This window comes from Pelobates fuscus, chromosome 5, assembly GCF_036172605.1.
Source record: "Pelobates fuscus isolate aPelFus1 chromosome 5, aPelFus1.pri, whole genome shotgun sequence".
NCBI classification, from domain to species: domain Eukaryota; kingdom Metazoa; phylum Chordata; class Amphibia; order Anura; family Pelobatidae; genus Pelobates; species Pelobates fuscus.
In genome coordinates, this window is record NC_086321.1 from 166,084,310 (window position 1) to 166,104,465 (window position 20,156).

The window sequence follows — 20,156 nt, forward strand, 5'->3', positions numbered from 1 at the left end:
AGGGATCCCCTTAACCTACAACTTAAAATACAGTAAATTTACCAAAAAACAATACACAATGGGGTGGAGCTACAGCCCCGGAAAGCATCTTCAGTGGCCATCTGAGGAGTGGCCACTGGAGGTGTCCCTAGGGGGAAATGTTAACTGCATTTGCCCTGAATATGCATGAAAATGCCTGCAGGGGGATGATTATAATCACCAGAACAACTATATTAAGCTGTAGTTGTTCTGGTGACTATAGTGCCTCTTTAATGTAGTTGATCGGTGAGTATAATCATTCCCTGCAGGCATTTTCATGTAAACACTGCCTTTCAAGTGTTTTTCACGCTCTGTGTGGATACGCTAAACTTTCTTCATAAACATGCATTCACTGCATCGCTATGAGGTGCTGATTGGCCAAGCTGGTGTTCGGCCCTGTTCTCGTCTTGCCTCCTTGCCGATTTCAGTCAATCCAATTCTTTCCCTATGGGAAAGCATTGGATTGGCTGAAATCATAAATTCTGATGATGTCAGCAAGGAGGCATATCAGGGGCAGGTCCAGCACTGGTGGACCCCCACGACACTATTAATAAGGGGGCAAACCACCTAAATTGTGGTTTTAACACTATACGGTGAGGAAGACCTTTGTGTTCCTTTAAATATAATAAAATCGCTTTAAAAAAAAAACAAACCCTATTGAGTAAAAAGTCCTACATGTTCTGGCTTCCTCAGTTGGTAGAATGCAGAATAAATCTTCTCCATACTGGAGCTTTTTTATATATCCCTTTAAAGGACCACTCTAGTGCCAGGAAAACATACTCGTTTTCCTGGCACTATAGTGCCCTGAGGGTGCCCCCACCCTCAGGGTCCCCCTCCCGCCCGGCTCTGGAAAGGGGAAAAGGGGTAAAACGTACCTTTTTCCAGCGCTGGGCGGGGAGATCTCTGCCTCCGATCCTCCTCCGTTCCGCCCCGTCGGCTGAATGCGCATGCGCGGCAAGAGCTGCGCGCGCATTCAGCCGGTCGCATAGGAAAACATTTACAATGCTTTCCTATGGACGCTTGCGTGCTCTCACTGTGATTCTCTGAAACTGCTATGTTTATTAAAAAATGGGTTAACCCTAGCTGGACCTGGCACCCAGACCACTTCATTAAGCTGAAGTGGTCTGGGTGCCTAGAGTGGTCCTTTAATTAATGAATTTATTTATTTATGTATATTATATATATATTTATGTTTTTTTGAGTAAGTAAGAAAAAGGAATCTATATGTAAAATTGTTGTTTTGTTTATTGACTCTTTACCTTTTGTATCATAAAATATGTGTATATACATATATGTTCTAATAACTATTTTAATTTTTTAACCTAAATGGATTTTTGAGATATAGCTATGTTTGTGGTCAGAGAAGAAAGCCGTGTGAATGTAGAACTATAACTATAACCATAATGTATACTATGCTAACTCGGTTGTGGTGTGCCAAAACCAACGTACGGGTAGGCCTGTAAATAAAGAGGGCCTACCAAGAAGTGAATTTAAATTGGGGTAACCAAGCACCTTCAGCAAGGTATTGAGGTAAGTCAGGGGTTATATAGGCCAGTTTCGCCGCCCCTTTGCGAAACAAGTGGCTGGTGAATGCTGCGGGATCGCACTCAATTCTTATGATCAATAACATGATGTACTTGATAAACTTGGAGGTAGTTAGCGGGTGACTGTGTAAGTTAGAGCTTGTTTTGGTTGATCTGTCAGGGATGACATAAACTTGTTAAGTAATAGTACAGGGCACCACTTGTTACTGGTAGGGTATAATTGAATGTCGAGGGGTGGATCCATTTGATTGGTTTTGGATTGTTGTAATGACAGTGCATAGTGATCTTCTATTTTGTTTAGATGCGAAATGCATAGCACATAGACGTATCTTTGATATTTCCTATGGTGAGTTCGTTGGGTCGCAAGAACCCATAAAATGTCAGTTTTTTTTGCGGTTTTGATCATATTGTTTGGGTGGGTTTCGAATGGTTTGGTGTCCAACATGTCGGATAGTGCTCAGAATTTTTCGGCATCTATGGGTTTGACGTTTGGTAGGTTTAGGGTTTTCTAAGCGTTGAATGCCTCTTGGAATATTTTTAATAGGGTGTGCCGACATGAATGTTTTATGACTGGGATATGTGTTACTTATTGAATGCCTCTTGGTATATTTTTAATAGGGTGTGCCAACATAAATGTTTTATGACTGGGATATGTGTTACTTATATGATGCTGTATCCCTGTTTAATAAAGTTTTATGGTGTTATCAGCGTTTTGTGACTGGGATATGTGTTACTTATATGATGCTGTATCCCTGTTAAAAAAGTTTTATGGTATTATCGGCGAGTTTAAGGTTGAGGTGGCAAAAGGAGGGGAATGCCACCATGGTGTCTAAACTGAGTGGCTTAGTGATTTGATATTCTGTGATGAATTTATTGAAAAATGTTAGAGCTTGGTTGTATGAGCGTCTCGTGTTCACTGATTTGGATTGTGCTAGTGTTCTCCCATGTGCCATTAGTATTTTTAGTCCAGGATGAGGTGTTTGAATGATAGTGTTTCGTGTGGTAGTTCCTTTGCTGTTGGGTGTAGTTGAAGGAAAACCTGCAAATTTGAAGGGGACAGTGCGTCAGCTGCTGTATTGTGGTGACCTGGCACGTGTATACAATTTATGAAAAAACATGTTGTGGCTGCCAACCACGTGGGCCTCCTGACCAGACTTATAATGGTTAAGGAAGATGACCTGCTGTCACGGCTTACCTTAGTTGGAAGTCCGGTAGCCAGAGATTTATGCTCACCCTTGCAATTAAACACAGGCCAAGGTGGTCAGGTAAGAATTCACCTGGCCTGTGAGTCTGTGCACGGGGGCTGTCCAGGATATTGCTCCAAGTCGCGGTACAGGTAAGGACACATGCAGGAGAATCGTCAAGGGCAGGGCAGTTTGAAAGAATTTGGGGGTTCCAAGCAAAATGGACATGGAGGCCTCCCCAACCCACCCCCCCACACAAAGCCTACAGAAACCACAGCATAGCCATACAGTTTAAGCACACCCACTCTTTATATAAATAAAAAAGGTTTACAGTGCAAATATTGCTGTTGCATATACTGTGCATAAAAAATTTGTTTACAGTGCAAATACTGCTGTTGCATATACTGTGCATAAAATTTGAACATTTTCAACAATTGAACATTTGCAAAAAAAACAGCACTGTACCATAAAATCAAATATACATTAAAAAAGTGCACAATAACTAAATCCAACATACTTAAAACACACACACACTAACAGACACACACTCACATTAACATTTTTCAGTTCTCACAAACATGTGCAAATGATCTAAAACTGCCCCATGTCCTTTTTACTCCACCCAGTGTCCTTCTTAATCCCCCTCCCCATCCCTGTGTCCTTCTTACTCCCCTCCCCCTGTGTCCTTCTTACTCCCCCTCCTCGTGTCCTTCTTACTCCCCCCTCCCCATGTCCTTCTTACTCCCCCCTGTGTCCTTCTTACTCCCCACTCCCCCCTCCATGTGTCCTTCTTTCTCCCCTCTCCCCCTCCCTGTGTCCTTCTTTCTCCCCTCCCCCCTGTGTCCTTCTTACTCCCCCCATCCTTCTTACTCCCCTCCCCGTGTCTGTCTTACTCCCCATGTTCTTTTTACTCCCCCCATGTTTTTTTACTCCCCCTCCCCATTTCTTTTTTACTCCCCCCATTTTTTTTACTCCTCCCCTATGTTTTTTTACTCCCGCCCCCCACCTCCCTATGTTCTTTTTACTCCCCCCCCACCTCCCCATGTTCTTCTCACCTTCCCTTCCCTGTAGGGTGGCCGAGCTCCTCTTCCTCCTGGCTGTCAGTCTGGCCGGGTACCGCGCGGTAACAGGAGATTCAGTTTCCTGTTCCCGGCCAGACTGAATGTAAGCACTGACAGCCAGGAGGAAGAGGAGCTCGGCCACGCTACAGGGAAGGGGAGATGACGAGAGAGGAGTGCTGCAGCCACCTGAGGCTCTCTATAGAGCGCTCAGGCATCTTCAGCCTTATAGGAAGCACCGGCTCTGCTTGGGGCCCCAGGACATCTCGGGGCCCCAAGCAATTGCTTGGTTTGCCTGCCCGGTAGCGACGGGCCTGGTCAAGGGTAAGCCAAAGTCAAAGAATGCCAGAAGTCAGGATACACAGTAAGAAAGCCAAGGTCAGGAGCCAACTGGAATCACAAATACTAACACAGGAACCAGAGTCAATGAACTGACACTGCCCTCGGGGAGAGGCAGTGTCTTATACCTGTCTAATTAGGCATCTGCTTCAGGTGGGCTGAGATTGATAGGAGCAGCCACAGGTAACATCCAGCGCCCAGTGCTGGAGATAAGGCAGGAATAAACATCAGGCTGAAAACAAGATCTGTATTGTGGCTCAGAGGCAGGAACACAGGCTTAGAACCATATAGCACCCAGGTTCAAATCCCCTTTTGGGCACTTCTGGGACAACCTTGTCTGGATGTCAAGGTGAGAACTGTGACACCTGCCTTTGTTTATAATTTCACAAGCCGCTATGTTGTCAGGATTGCACTTGACGAATTCTTCAGATGGTATGAGTGAGTTTAAACTTGGTGTGGTGATAGAATGAGGAGCTGAAAGGTCGATGATTAAACGTATTTTATTGTTAGATTTCCCTATTCCTGTCGGGCTGGTTCTCCAACAAGTAAATGGTGGTTGTTCGAATGGCTCTAACATGAAACCATTTCCCACTTCTGCTTGTAAGAGATTGTCTACTGTTGTAGGGTCAATGGTGGCTGATTGTAAATTTTTACATTCTACCATGCCTGTTGGTAGTGCTACCAGCCATGTGTGAAACCCCTCCGTGAAACCCGTGATCAGAAAGTGTTTTTGATGGGTGTGTGTTTAAGTAGAAGGCTAGTGTGTCAACTTTTACTTCCTCCAGTCATTTTTTGGGGAACAGGCGGTTTGGGCACATTGTCCTTGTGTGAGCTCTGTAGCAGATGGAGCAGACATGCAACAATCTGCAGGCGCTGAAACTGCAGCCGCCTGTGTTGAAATTGTTACATATCTGTGCCTTCCCTAGGAAGACTATGGGTCTCCCTAGTTTGTCTCTTAGTCCTTTCTGTTCAGATTTGCTGGTACTAGGGGTGGCATAGCTGGTAGTCGGTAAATTGGGTTAGTTTGGGCACAAGTTGGTAGAGTGGGAGTTCGAAGAGCAAATAGCACAAGACGGTGGTGACTATGATAGCAAAGTGGCGGCAGAACAGTTCGGTATCTAAGTGGCTCCAATCTGTTCTTATGTTGAATTGAGCCAATGCTGTCGCTGCTTTGGCTGAAAATGACTTGTGATAGGCGAAAAACGTATATCCACCGTACTTGTGCCCCCGATCTACCAACTTGTGCATGTACAAGTCTAGTTCTTCTCTACATTGGGGAAAATTGGTGCATACTACGTCTCTGTATAAAAAAGCTAAAACTAATTCAGGTATGGACAGTCTTTTGCTCAACCTTGGGTCTCTTGCTTTCAATACTACCGAGAAGTCCCCATAAGTGTAGGTTTTGTTTTCCACCAAGTCCTGTGACACTATAAGTAAGGAAATTAGGTTGACGTCTTTCCCTTCTAAAATGTCCTTCCTAATGTTAGGAGGTACCATGTGTGCTGGTGTGACAATGTGTGTGATGGGACTCTGTGAACATGTGCAACTGAAACATTACCCTGTGCTGCAATATGTTCTACCGTTGGTGTAAGATTAATATCTGGGGACACAATGGCCGGCTCGGGGGCTTCCAGCCTGTCAATTCTCTGGTTTATGTTGCTTATGGACGACAAGATTGATGTCATTGCGGCCTGTATGCCTGCCAGGGTTTCGTTAACATTATCCCGAGAGCTGGTTAAAACACAGTGTAAAATAAAATGATATATCCTTAGATCATATATCTATATTATGCATATGATCTGAGTATATATATATATATATATATATATATGTATATATATATATATATATATATATATATTTATACCGTATTTTTCGCTCCATAAGACGCACCACACCATAAGACGCACCTAGTTTTTAGAAGAGGAAACACAGAAAAAAAATATTCTGAACAAACTGTCCCATAGTGTTTCTTACTATGGGACAGTTTGTTCAGAATATTTTTTTTCTCCCCTGTCCCATAGTGTTCCTTACCACCCACTCCCCTCTCCTATCCCATAATGATCTTTAACCCCCCCCTCCCCTGTCCCATAGTGATTTTTAACCCCTCCTCCCCTGTCCCATAGTGTTCTTTAACCCCTCCTCCCCTGTCCCATAGTGTTCTTTAACCCCTCCTCCCCTGTCCCATAGTGTTCTTTAACCCCTCCTCCCCTGTCCCATAGTGTTCTTTAACCCCCCATCCCCTTGTCCAATAGTGTTCTCCCCTCCTCCAATAGTGTTCTCACCCCATAGTGTTCCCCCCTCCCCTCATCTAATAGTGTTTCCCCCCCTCCCCTCATCCCATAGTGTTCTCCCCCACCCCTCATCCCATAGTGTTCCTCCCTCCCCTCATCCCATAGTGTTCCCCCCTCCCCTCATCCTATAGTGTTCCCCCCCTCCCCTCATCCCATAGTGTTCCCCCCTCCCCTCATCCCATAGTCTTTTCCCTCTCCCCTCTCGTAGTGTTCTCCCCCCTCCCCTTGTCCCATAGTGCACTTTCCCTCCCATAGTGTCCCCCCCTGCCCTTGTCCCATAGTGTCCCCCCTCCCCTTGTCCCATAGTGTCCCCCCCTCCCCTTGTCCCATAGTGTCCCCCCTCCCCTTGTCCCATAGTGTCCCCCTCCCCTTGTCCTATAGATTGTCCCCCCTCCCCTTGTCCCATAGTGTCCCATAATTAGTTACCTGTCTTGTAGCGTGGGCCGGGCCGGCTTAACACCGCGGTACAGGAACTTCAAATTCAGGTTCCGGTTTCCGGCGGGACTGAAAGGAAGTGCGCACACTGAGTGCGCACTGAGTGCGCACTTCCTTTCAGTCCCGCCGGAAACCGGAACCTGAAATTGAAGTTCCTGTAACGCGGTGCGCGCTGTTAAGCCGGCCCGTGCTACAAGTCAGGTAAGTAAACCTTCACATTCGCTTCATAAGACGCACAGACATTTCCACTTACTTTTTACTCTTATGGAGCGAAAAATACGGTATATAGAAACATAGAATGTGACGGCAGATAAGAACCATTCGGCCCATCTAGTCTGCCCAATTTTCTAAATACTTTCATTAGTCCCTGGCCTTATCTTATAGTTAGGATAGCCTTATGCCTATCCCACGCATGCTTAAACTCCTTTACTGTGTTAACCTCTACCACTTCAGCTGGAAGACTATTCCATGCATCCACTACCCTCTCAGTAAAGTAATACTTCCTGATATTATTTTTAAACCTTTGTCCCTCTAATTTAAGACTATGTCCTCTTGTTGTGGTAGTTTTTCTTCTTTTAAATATAGTCTCCTCCTTTACTGTGTTGATTCCCTTTATGTATTTAAATGTTTCTATCATATCCCCCCGTCTCGTCTTTCCTCCAAGCTATACATGTTAAGATCCTTTAACCTTTCCTGGTAAGTTTTATCCTGCAATCCATGAACCAGTTTAGTAGCCCTTCTCTGAACTCTCTCTAAGGTATCAATATCCTTCTGAAGATACGGTCTCCAGTACTGCGTACAATACTCCAAGTGAGGTCTCACCAGTGTTCTGTACAATGGCATGAGCACTTCCCTCTTTCTACTGCTAATGCCTCTCCCTATACAACCAAGCATTCTGCTAGCATTTCCTGCTGCTCTATTACATTGTCTGCCTACCTTTAAGTCATCAGAAATAATCACCCCTAAATCCTTTTCCTCAGATGTTGAGGTTAGGACTGCCCTTGGGTTTTTACATCCAAAATGCATTATCTTGCACTTATCCACATTAAATGTCAGTTGCCACAACTCTGACCATTTTTCTAGTTTACCTAAATCATTGGCCATTTGGCTACACTGTCTAAGTGTATTTTAATATTAATATATTATTATATATATTAATATCAAAATACACGTAAAAATACACGTAGAATGTATTAATTAAATTAAATATTATATATATATAATATAAAATAAATAAATATATAAATACGTTAAAAATGAAAAATAAAAAAATTATAAAAAAATAAATATTTCATATATATATATATATACATCTTGATAAAGACCTGCGAGTCGAAACGTCGATTTTTTTCATCACCGATTAAATCTACTTTACAAAGTCTTCTGGAGTGCTCTTTCTACTATTTACCTTATTTACCTACGCTTTGCAGCACCAAGGCTATTTTTGGATTACTTTTTTAAGGTAGAGTGCCAGACTCCGTATATATATATATATATATATATATATATATATATGTGTGTTTATGTCGTTCTAACTGTATTTTGATATTAATATATATATTGATATCAAAATACACTTAGAGTGAAATAATATATATATCTATATACATAAATATATATGTATATATCACTATATATAAATAAAAATATTTTTTTTTAAAATACATATATATATAAATATATATTTTAATTCTACATATATATTTATGACATATTTTTTACATAATTAAGACATTTTATTAATTACAATTTGCGGGACCTGTCTGATAACCCATGCAGAAAGTCCAGAGAATTGAATTTGCTAGCACTATATTTAACCCTGTAACTTTCCAAGACACCATAAAACCTGTAGAAGGGTGGTACTATTTTACTCTGGAGACTTCGCTGAACACAAATAATAGTGTTTCAAAACAGTAAGATGTATTACAACGATGATATCATCAGTAAAAATACTGCTTTTTGCATTTTTCACACACAAACGGCACTTACACTGACGATATAATTGTTGTGATACGTTTTATGGTTTTAAAAAACTAATATTTGCATTCAGCGATGTCTCCCGAGTATAACAGTACCCCTCATGTACAGGTTTTATGGTGTTTTCAAAAGTTAGTCAAAAATAAGGTTTGTGTTTCAGTTTTTTTCACATTGAAATTTGCCTTTGAGACCGTATGGTAGCCCAGGAATGAGAATTACCCCCATGATGGCATACCATTTGCAAAAGTAGACAACCCAAGGTATTGCAAATAGGGTATGTCCAGTCTTTTTTAGTAGCCACTTAGTCACAAACACTGGCCAAAATTTGTGTTTAAATTAGTTACAAATATTAACACTAACTTTGGGCAGTGTTTGTGACCAAGTGGCTACTAAAAAAGACTGGACATATCCCATTTGCAAAACCTTGGGTTGTCTACTTTTGCAAATGGTATGCCATCATGGGGGTTATTCTCATTCCTGGGCTACCATACGGTCTCAAACGCAACGTAACCAATCTGGCGAATTTCAATGTGAAAAAACTGAAAAATGTAACATGCTAGATTTGACTCTGTAACTTCCCAAAACACCATAAAACCTGTACATAGGGGCTGCTGTTTTACACGTGAGACATCGCTGAATACAAATATGTGTATTTTATTGCAGTAAAAGCAAACAGTATTATGACATTCACAGTTAGAATGTCACGTAGAACTAAACATTTTTGTAAAATTCTTTTCTCCCATTTTTTTTTATATTTTAGTCATATTAAATTATGTTTCATACCTAAATATTTGATGTTAAATGAAAACCCTGCCCCCCCCCCCCCCCCCCCTAAATAAAATGATATATAATGAGTGTGGGTGCACATTATATCAAAGAGGCAAATTAACAGACATATAGCACAAATTCAAGTTTTTGTTTATGTTTTGTTTTGATCACAACGTGTACATTTGGCTCAGTCTTTAAGGGGTTAATATGTTGGACATTGGATGTTTTTGTTGTGTAATTGTCTCCCATGGTTCATTCAGTAAGCTAGGTTTGTAAAAGCCATAAACTGTTTGTCTTATCACATCCAGGGTGGAGGATAGAGCCCAGGATCCAGCGAGCTGATATAACACCCAGTATGTGGTAGTTATGGTCTGGGACGCTGATAATGGTCTGGGAGGCTGATATAACACACAGTATGTGATAGTTATGGTCTAGGAGCAGGGCCAGCAGCACTGTTAGGCGAACTAGGCATTCGCCTAGGGTGCCGGCCTGCTGGGGGCGCCCACCTGGATATTTTCTGGTGGGCTCCCCCTGTCTGGGACCGTAGCGCTAGGCGAGCGGCTCTTGAGCCGCCCCCTCCCCAGTGACTGGCCGATCCTCCAGAAGCCCGAATGTGGGGGCGCCCAGAGGATCCCTGTCACAGGAGAACCAGGAGGTGGCCATCTGGCCACCACCGAAGCTCTGCTAGGTAAGGCAGAGCAGGCACCTGCTTACCTTGATGGCAGGAGCCTGCTCTGCAAAGAAATACCGGTGAGCGGAGGAGAGGGGGACAGGAGGCAGGCTTCTCTATTGTGGGCAGCGAGGGAGGCTGTTCTTGCAGCTTCCCACTCCTCCCTCGCGCGCCCTCTGTGATGCCGTATATCTGCCAGTGTGTGTCTGTCAGTGAGTGAGTGAGATATGGGTGCGGCAAAATGGATCTATGCCTAGGGCGGCAGAAATCCTTGCACCGGCCCTGTCTGAGAGGCCGATATAACACACGGTCTGCGGTAGTTATGGTCTGGGAGGCCGATATAACACACGGTCTGCGGTAGTTATGGTCTGGGAGGCCGATATAACACACGGTCTGCGGTAGTTATGGTCTGGGAGGCCGATATAACACACGGTCTGCGGTAGGTATGGTCTGGGAGGCTGATATAACACACAGTATGTGATAGTTATGGTCTAGGAGCAGGGCCGGCAGCACTGTTAGGTGAACTAGGCATTCGCCTAGGGTGCCGGCCTGCTGGGGGCGCCCACCTGGATATTTTCTGGTGGGCTCCCCCTGTCTGGGACCGCAGCGCTAGGCGAGCGGCTCTTGAGCCGCCCCCTCCCCAGTGACTGGCCGATCCTCCAGAAGCCCGAATGTGGGGGCGCCCAGAGGATCCCTGTCACAGGAGAACCAGGAGGTGGCCATCTGGCCACCACCGAAGCTCTGCTAGGTAAGGCAGAGCAGGCACCTGCTTACCTTGATGGCAGGAGCCTGCTCTGCAAAGAAATACCGGTGAGCGGAGGAGAGGGGGACAGGAGGCAGGCTTCTCTATTGTGGGCAGCGAGGGAGGCTGTTCTTGCAGCTTCCCACTCCTCCCTCGCGCGCCCTATGTGATGCCGTATATCTGCCAGTGTGTGTCTGTCAGTGAGTGAGTGACATGAGGGTGCGGCAAAATGGATCTATGCCTAGGGCGGCAGAAATCCTTGCACCGGCCCTGTCTGGGAGGCCGATATAACACACGGTCTGCGGTAGTTATGGTCTGGGAGGCCGATATAACACACGGTCTGCGGTAGTTATGGTCTGGGAGGCCGATATAACACACGGTCTGCGGTAGTTATGGTCTGGGAGGCCGATATAACACATGGTCTGCGGCAGTTATGGTCTGGGAGGCTGATATAACACATGGTCTGCGGCAGTTATGGTCTGGGAGGCTGATATAACACACGGTCTGCGGTAGTTATGGTCTGGGAGGCTGATATAACACACGGTCTGCGGCAGTTATGGTCTGGGAGGCTGATATAACACATGGTCTGCGGTAGTTATGGTCTGGGAGGCTGATATAACACACGGTCTGCGGTAGTTATGGTCTGGGAGGCTGATATAACACACGGTCTGCGGTAGTTATGGTCTGGGAGGCTGATATAACACATGGTCTGCGGTAGTTCTGCAAACTTTAGACCAAGAGATTCAATCTGCAAACAAGGTTGAATGCTCTCCCATTTTCCTCTTATGCTATGAGAGAGAGTGTGTGTGTATATATATATATATACACTAGTTATATAAACACATTACGGTTAATTTCATTGAGTTAGCTGTTCATGGTGGCCAGTGGCCAGCCAGCGGTTCTCCCGGAGTGTTATGAAGGAGAACACTGACAGAGGTCGCGCCGTGCATGTACCAGACTAGCGGGAGCGATCACACTCCGTGACCGCGGGCTGCGCGTTCACGGATACAGGGAGGAATCTGAGTGCGCGCGGCCGCACATTGCGTGGGCGGGACCGGCCCCAGGCGCGCGCAAGACAGGCGTGTGGGACGCGCGCGTGCATGAGGTGCGCGCGGCCGGTGTTGGTCTCGCTTGTCGGGTATTGCTGTCTATGCGCGTGAGGTCCTTCGTACCTTTCCAGGACCACGGGAGGTGGTGGGAGGAACACGGCGAGTGGTGAGTGACCGGGTACAGTACGGCCATCCAGGGAAGGCTGTGAGCTGTGCTAGTGGTACCAGGGGCTGCCCGAAATCACTGTGTGTATGGGGGGAAGTGGGCTGTTGGATAGAGCAGCCTCTCTGTGTCATAGTGGGATCCCCCTGTGCTCTTATAGAGGGGTCAGCTGGCACTTCCTGTGCTAAAGAGGGCAGGGGATACCATGCTGGCACAGGAGGGATGGGGGATACCAAGCTGGCACAGGAGGGATGGGGGATACCATGCTGGCACAGAAGGGATGGGGGATACCAAGCTGGCACAGGAGGGGTGGGGGATACCATGCTGGCACAGGAGGGATGGGGGATACCATGCTGGTACAGGAGGGATGGGGGATACCATGCTGGTACAGGAGGGATGGGGGATACCATGCTGGCACAGGAGGGATGGGGGGTACAATGCTGGTACAGGAGGGATAGGGGTTACCATGCTGGCACAGGAGGGATGGGCGATACAATGCTGGCACAGGAAGGATAGGGGATACCATGCTGGCACAGGAGGGATGGGGGGTACAATGCTGGTACAGGAGGGATAGGGGTTACCATGCTGGCACAGGAGGGATGGGCGATACAATGCTGGCACAGGAAGGATAGGGGATACCATGCTGGCACAGGAGGGTTGGGGGATACCATGCTGGCACAGGAGGGTTGGGGGATACCATGCTGGCACAGGAGGGTTGGGGGATACCATGCTGGCACAGGAGGGATGGGGGGATTTCATGCTGGTACAGGAGAGATGGGGGATACCATGCTGGTACAGGAGGGATATGGACTGTCTGTCTGTACGGGCAGTCTGTTATTTATTGGGACCAGGGACACACAGCATCAGACTCTGACTGGCTGTTTATCCTCATCTCTGTTTACATCTCACAGGATAAATAGAAACTCACACAGACATTAGGTAAGGTCTAACGTGTGTGTGTGTGTGTGTGTGTATATATATATATATATATATATATATATAGTGTACATGTTTGGCAGATGCCTTAGGAATGTATAATGTGGTAACAATTTAAAAAGTAAAGATAAAACAGGTGTCTGGGGGGAAAGAGGGAAATATATCTGCTTCTCTTGGGTGAGTTATCTTATGATACTGGTTACATCTGGTCCACACCGTTGAGTAAATCCTCCCCCTTTAAACATATGGGTTTATTTCACTGTCCAGTACCAAAGTAAAAGTTAAGCTATTCATATTAGTTTTCATTTTCATACGTTACAATGCAAGCCTGCCCATTCTATTTGATTTAAAAAAAAAATATATATATATATATATATATATTAGATGGTTTTGTTCATGTTTTGTTTTAGATTGCTGGCTGACCCTTAAAAAAATAAAAATGAAATGAAACTTACCTTCCAGCAAAGGGACAGTCTTCTCACTTCAGGCCGATCATCCTTTGGTGACGTTATTAATCCTAATTACTTTTGTTAAGTCAAATGAAGCTGTAGAGCACGCGTGTGGCATTCGTCCTGATCAACCAATCATAATGTTTCTCTACAAGATGCAGTGCCTCTCATAGAGAAGCATTTGATGCATGCTCATTGCCTGGCACTCGATCTCAAATAGATTCAATAAGTGAACCTATTTTAATCTGAAGTACTTGTTGGCTGTATGAATGACAGCCTCTGTAGGCATGGAAACTAGAATGTAAACAGGTGGCTTACTTAGAAATTACACTTTTTTTCAACAATAGGGCTGCAGAGGAAGCATGTGTTTTGTTAATTTTGAATTCACTTCATTAACCCATTCCCCTTCAAGCAGTCTGGGAAGAAAACACCACCAAAATGAGAGTATTTTTGGTGTCCTGGAAAATAATTATAAACTTATTTTTTCGTTCAGTAGACCTAGATTGCACATTATTTAATGGAAACAAAAATTTTGGTTGGATAGGAAAAATTGTAATAAATAGTTTTATAAATATTTAAGTTACATATAAGACAACAGTGTTGTTAATAAATAGCATTGTGCCTAAATATACTTGAGATGTGAAGGTGATACTTAACAGCAATTTATTTAATTAAAGGACCACTCTAGTGCCAGGAAAACATACTCGTTTTCCTGGCACTAGAGTGTCCTGAGGGTGCCCCGCCCGGCTTTGGAAAGGGGAAAAGGGGTAAAACTTACCTTTTTCCAGCGCTGGGCGGGGAGCTCTCCGCCTCCTCTCCGCCCCGTCGGCTGAATGCGCACGCGCGGCAAGAGCTGCGCGCGCATTCAGCTGGTCGCATAGGAAAGCATTTACAATGCTTTCCTATGGACGCTTGCGTGCTCTTACTGTGATTTTCACAGTGAGAATCACGCAAGCGCCTCTAGCGGCTGTCAATGAGACAGCCACTAGAGGATTAGGGGGAAGGCTTAACCAATTTATAAACATAGCAGTTTCTCAGAAACTGCTATGTTTATAAAAAAATGGGTTAACCCTAGCTGGACCTGGCACCCAGACCACTTCATTAAGCTGAAGTGGTCTGGGTGCCTAGAGTGGTCCTTTAATTTTAATTTGCACTGTAGTGAGTGATATAGCGCTTGGCCCCACCACAATCTTTTTGGCACCTATGTATTCTTAGAGAGATCAACTTCCATACCAGAACCGGAGCCATGTGATGCAGTCTGTGTCAGGTTTCCTTTTGGATCGTAGCCAATGCTTTTGTTTTAAAACAGTATCCATTGCTAAAGGTACCTGCAGAAATTCAGTGTGAATCTTAAACACGATGCCTGACTGTGCTTATTTTCATATCAAGCTGGGAACTCTAGGATAGTTGTGAGTTTCTTGAGTTTTAATGCCCAAGAAGGACCCTTCAAAGTCCTGCTATATATTAGTGGCGAATAAAAGTAATATTAACCCCTTTAGGACTGAGCCAAATGTACACGTTTTGATAAAAAAAAAAGTAAACAAAACTTGGAATTTGACTACCGTATATACTCTTGTATAAGTAGAGTGCAGTTTTGTGACCAACAATTGTGAAATATGCTATTCCTCGTGGATAAGTCGAGGGTAAAACTTGGGGCTATTAAATTCTGTGTTTGTGTGAATGCAGAGTGTATGAGTGTGTTTGTTTGTGTGTGTGTGTGTGTATTTGTGAGTCTGTGTGTGTATATAATGCAGTGTGTGTGTGTTTGTATGAGGGTGTGTGTGTAGTGTGTGTGAACTGGGTGGGGGGAGGGCATTTTTATTTTAATTTTTTTATTTTAATATATCATTTTTTTATTTTTAATATTTAAATAATAAAAATATTTTAGTATTTTTTTTAATTTTATTATTTTTAATTTTTTTTTATTATTTCATTTTATTTTGGTCCCCCCTCCCTGCTTGTTAGCTGGCCAGGGAGGGGGGGGGAGCTCTCATTCCCTGGTGGTCCAGTGGATGGCTGTGTAGGAGGGGGCTGGCAGAGAGCTGAAACTTACCTTTCCTGTCAGCTCCCTTCTCTCACCTCCGGTCCGGTCAGCTCCACTGTAAGTATCGCAGTCTCTCGCGAGACTTACAATGGAGCTGACAGGGGAGCTGACCGGACCGGAGGAGAGAGAAGGGAGCTGACAGGAGCTGCAGGAGAGGTAAGTAAGAGCTCTCTGCCAGCCCCCCAACAGCCCGGCGGTCCTGGTCTGTATTATGTAAGTTGCCATAATACAGACATTAACTCGAGTATAAGTCGAGTTGGGGTTTTTCAGCACAAAAATGTGCTGAAAAACTCGACTTATACTCGAGTATATACGGTACATGTCTGTACAACTGTAATTCACCTCTTTCATATTAAGTGCACCCACACTTCTTATATATAATTTTATTCAGGAGAAATAGAACTTTCATTTAACATCAAATTTAACATCAAATATTTAGCTATGAAACATAATTTAATATGAATAAAATATAAAAAAAGTGAGAAATTAAGAAAAGTTATTATTTTAGTTCTGCATGACATTTTAACTGTGAATGTCATACTACTGTTGGCTTTTACTGCAATAAAATACACATTTGTATTCTGAGATGTGTCACGTGCAAAACAGTACTCCCTATGTATAGGTTTTATGGTGTTTTGGGAAGTTACAGGATCAAATATAGCATGCTAAATTTTTCAGTTTTTTCACATTTAAATTCGCCAGATTGGGTTACGTTGCCTTTGAGACCGTATGGTAGCCCAGGGATGAGAGAACCCCCCATGATGGCATACCATTTGCAATAGTAGACAACCCAAGGTATTGCAAATGGAGTATATCCAGTCTTTTTTAGTAGCCACTTCAAGTGGCTCTGGTGCATAGAGCGCCCCTTTAAAAAGGGCTTTAATAAATAGCTATGTAGTGTGTAGGTTATGCAGTGTGTGTATGGAACATAGTGCAAGGTGGGATAAGGATGTAGTGAGTATTTGTGTAGGTTATATAGTGTGTGTATGGAATATAGTGAGGTATGGGAAAGGGGTGTAGTGTGTATGTGTGTAGGTTATGTAGTGTGTTTAGGGAACACGGTGTGGTGCAGGATAGGGTTGTAGTGTGTTTAGGGAACACAGTGTGGTGCAGGATAGGGTTGTAGTGTGTGTAAGGAACACGGTGTGGTGCAGGACAGGGATGTAGTGTGTGTAAGGAACACGGTGTGGTGCAGGATAGGGATGTAGTGTGTGGAGGGAACACGGTGTGGTACAGGATAGGGATGTAGTGTGTGTGTAGGGAACACAGTGTGGTGCAGGATAGGGATGTAGTGTGTGTGTGGGGAGGATTGGTATGTAGTGTGTGTAGGGAACGTGGTGTGGGATAGGGATGTAGTGTGTGTAGGGAACATGGTGTTGTGCGGGATATGTATGTAGTGTGTAGGTTATGTAGTGTGTGTAGGGAACAGGGTGTCGGATAGGGAGGGATGCAGGGTGTGTAGGGGAGCATGGTGTAGGTATGTAGTGTGTGTGTATGGCACATGGTGTCGTGCAGGATATAGATGTAGGGGACACAATATAGTGTGGGATAGGGATGTAGTTTGACTGAGGGAGAGGGTGACTGGTGACAGAGTGAGGGTGTGACGGACCCTCCATCAATCGATGCTCCTAGTGCTTACCAAGGACCATCAGCACCGCACCAGACACCATACTCACTGCAGACCCCATGAACCATCGCAGCTTGGTTGGGGTCTCGCCGTCTCCTACCCACCCTGGACCTACGACAAGGCTCCAGTCGGTGAACCTCTCTTCCTTCAGAGAGCGAAGCAGGAACAGCTCTTAGAAGCTCTAGTGATTAGAACCCAGGGGAGTATACAGAGTATAGCAATCCCCAATGTGATTATAGCAGTTCCCTACAACACGAGACGAGGCTGCGAGTTGAGGGTAAGAAGGTCTGACGTTTTATTGAACAGCTTGTTTTCTTATACAGTTTTTCCCCACAAGGTAGACGCCCAGGTGGACCTTGTGGAGAACAGCACACAGAATTGACAAACCAATAAAGGTTTACATTCAGACACTCCCATACAGTGTACACAATCCCTCCCCTCAGCCCTGTGATATAATTAACAAAGACAATGGGCTAACTCAATTAACTCTAAGCAGAAAAAAACATAAATTTTTACAAACCCCTAAAATACAACATATCCCCACAAAAGTCACATGCCCTGGTAGCCCAGTGCTCTGTCTATCCAGTCTGCAGCTCTGCCTGGTGTGAGCTGCAGACTGTGCTGTATCTTGTGAGCTCCAGAAGTCAGAGTTGCCGTGGTAACCTGCAGCTACCCTCTGATTGGCTATAGATCGCGAGATACTGCACAGTCTGCAGCTCACACCTGGCGGAGCTGCAGACGGGAGGTTCCTGGCACCCGGCAGCACGCAGAGCAAGAGTGCAGAGTGTGCCATGCAAAGCTTGGATACGCTGAACATCGGTCCTGCGCACATAGCACTTCTAGGGGCTGTGTGACTGAGTGACACAATAGATGTTCATAGGCAGCAATGTAAACAGTGTTTTTTCTATGAAAAGTCAGTTGTTTACATTGCTGAGCCTGCAGTGATATGCTAGAGACACCAGAACAGCTGTTGTGGTTCTGGTTACTATAGTGTCGCTTTAAATTGATATACAGCTTTTTATCCCAATTAAGAGGGTGTATACTTCAAGTGTAAGAAGGTGTCAGTTGCATTTAAAAACAGAGTTAAAAGGCTAAAACATTAAAATACTTTAAAGTTATTTTTCTTTTTACATTACAACCAAATTGTCTTGTTTCTTATTTCTAGTTAGTTTCTTCATCCTCAATGCGTCTGCTACGAAAATCATTAAGATCATCAGCAAATTATTGTGATTCAGTACTTGATGTTTAAAGGACCACTCTAGTGCCGAAAACATACTCGTTTTCCTGGCACTAGAGTGCCCTGAGGGTGCCCCCACCTTCAGGGACCCACTCCCGCCGGGCTCTGGAAAGGGGAAAGTGTTTAAAACGTACCTTTTTCCAGCGGTGGGCGGAGAGCTCTCCTTCTCTGATCCTCCTCTTCTCCTCCCCGTCGGCTGAATGCGCACGCGCGGCACGAGCTGCGCGCGCATTCAGCCGGTCACATAGGAAAGCATTCATAATGCTTTCCTATGGACGCTTGCGTGCTCTCACTGTGATTTTCACAGTGAGAATCATGCAAGCGCCTCTAGCGGCTGTCAGTGAGACAGCCACTAGAGGAAATAGGGGAAGGCTTAACCCATTCACAAACATAGCAGTTTCTCTGAAACTGCTATGTTTATGAAAAAATGGGTTAATCCTAGAAGGACCTGGCACCCAGACCACTTCATTAAGCTGAAGTGGTCTTGGTGCCTAGAGTGGTCCTTTAATGTGTCATTTGATATTGTGCAATGTTATCTCTCATAAATGTGGGATATAAAGATTCAGTGTAAAAATGAATTGACACAAAGGGGTCTTCTGTAAAAGTGAAATGCAAGAGTAGCCCCACAATACAGCGCCATAGCAATAATATCTGTTTAGCACGTGATTGTAAATGTAAACACTTTAAAAATGTAGATATTTTGATCAAAAGGTAGCTCACCTTTGGGGTGAGGGGTGTTTAAAATGTTATATAAACACTCCAGTATTACAAATAGTTTTTTTGGGGGAGGAGGTTGTAAGGAAAGTGTTTTTTATGCAAAAGAGCATCTTTTGGAGTTGCAGAGAGAACATTTAAAGGAACAGTATAGTGTTAAGAATATAAACATGTTGCACTAGCTAATTGAGTCCACAGCCAATCTAATGCTTTCCCATAGGAAAGATGCGCCAATCAGCATCTCCTCCCTCTATGGGGAGGTTTCAGCATTTCCATGCAGAGCGTGGAGATGCTGAACATAGGTGCTGCACATAGTGCAAAATACCACAAATACGTGCCAACCACATTCAGGTATCATGGCCATCTTCCACACCTTAATAATAGTGAGGGGGGCCCAATAAATATAAAACCTGTAAAGTAAAAAAAGAAAACCTACACATTTTTTTTCTCTAAATCTTTTTATCTACCTTGCATAATGCTAAATAGAAAAACAGAATTCATGACACAACTGTCAAAAATTTAAAAAGCAATGCAGGAAAAAGAATCCATCTTCCCTTAAATAGCTCTTTGCAAAGTGCTATTTCAAGGCAGGAAAGATATTGACACCCAGCTCTCTTTTCTTGGAAGCCAGCCGCCCTAATTCTCTGACGGGTAAATCTTGATTCCCCTGTCTGTCAGCCTTCCAGCAGGTTTCTGTCTGGCTGAAATCTGGACCAAATTCAGACTTATTTGGAGCCTGTTTTGTGAAACCAAAAAAGTGTTGAATAGCGTGAACAATATCGCATTTTACGGTCTGAAACTCCCTGTGCACAACTGGATGGTTGTGGAAACGTGCAGTTGTCATTTTTGCAGTGTGAGTTTTGTTGAGGAAATTGGATAGAAAAAAGGAATCACAGGAGACTGAGGTG

General features: G+C 44.3%; 1 protein-coding gene across 2 annotated transcripts in view; it reads left to right on the plus strand.

Moving 5' to 3' along the window:
* The first annotated feature begins 13,133 nt into the window (after nt 1-13,133).
* TPST2 (tyrosylprotein sulfotransferase 2) overlaps nt 13,134-20,156 on the plus strand; it is an 86,047-nt gene continuing 79,024 nt past the window's right edge. For both annotated transcript variants that reach the window (XM_063454627.1, XM_063454628.1), the window contains exon 1: nt 13,134-13,180. The gene's annotated coding sequence lies outside the window, so the exon portion shown is untranslated. The remainder of the gene's footprint in view (nt 13,181-20,156) is intronic.